The sequence below is a fragment of the Arachis ipaensis genome, chromosome B03, assembly GCF_000816755.2.
Source record: "Arachis ipaensis cultivar K30076 chromosome B03, Araip1.1, whole genome shotgun sequence".
Classification (NCBI taxonomy): domain Eukaryota; kingdom Viridiplantae; phylum Streptophyta; class Magnoliopsida; order Fabales; family Fabaceae; genus Arachis; species Arachis ipaensis.
The window spans coordinates 126,205,577-126,206,677 of NC_029787.2; the positions used below are offsets into that span (position 1 = coordinate 126,205,577).

General features: G+C 23.1%; 1 protein-coding gene across 1 annotated transcript in view; it reads right to left on the reverse strand.

Moving 5' to 3' along the window:
- Nucleotides 1-1,101, reverse strand: part of LOC107631925 (toll/interleukin-1 receptor-like protein) — a 2,819-nt gene that overhangs the window by 563 nt on the left and 1,155 nt on the right. The gene's annotated exons all lie outside the window — the stretch shown is intronic.

The window sequence follows — 1,101 nt, forward strand, 5'->3', positions numbered from 1 at the left end:
AATTTATATTTTTCAAATAAAAAATGCTATTTGTACAATAAAATCAACCACTAAAATTAACTACCAATATATTTGTGTATAAATACATGTGTGGTTTAATTTATTTTCAATGTGTATTTATATTCTAATATATATTTTATACTAATGACTGATTTTATTTTAGTGACTAATTTTAGTGTACACCTAACATAACTCTTTTCAAATATATACACTCCTCTTTCCTTAAGAGTAGAGGTAAACTATATGTTACATTTTTAATCGCTTTTGAAGCATTTTTTTAATTTTCTATTATCTCATTATATTAATTACTCTATTTCTTTTATTATTAAAATATTCTCTATGATAAAAAATTAATGAGTTATTCTATTCCTTCACTTATTAAACTTCTAGTTAGAAAAGTAAAGTCACCTTACTTTATATATACCTTTTCATAATTTAACTTTGCCTTATACCATATATATACAAGTGTGAAGAGTTGACATTATTGTTATATGATTATCTAGGTTTATATATAATAAGCAAGAAAATAACCACTTTGGGCATATTGTTTGACTTTCTATTGATTTTCTGGATCATCATGTACAAATAAACAAGAAACATATAGAGAGATATTAGTTTAGTGTACCATTACCATAAACTATTTTACATTAATATTTAATTATATATTCTCAAGCTAAACTAAACCATCAATATTTTGACCCTAAAATAAAATAATCTTAAGAGGAAAAACTGCACTTTCTAACACTATTAGAAAAATGTTTAAAACCTACGGTAATTATCGTCAAATTTTAGAATTTCAATAATAATACATTAACGTTGTGTGTTTCTTCAACAAAATAAATCTGATAATAATACTTAAAATCGTCGATTCTGTATATAAAATTTAACAGTAAATTTAACGATAATCAAATTTTTTTTGCCGTGTAAACTTTCAAAAATAATAGAAGCTTGACCACTATCAAGAATTGTGAGTCCGTGGTTTAGTGTGTTTAATAATTGGCTTAGGATTAAGGTAATAAATAGGATATTATAAGCATACCAAAGTTCTAAAATTGAACCAACTATTGAATTTGTAGAGTTAAAAGTTTAAAAATTAAAAAT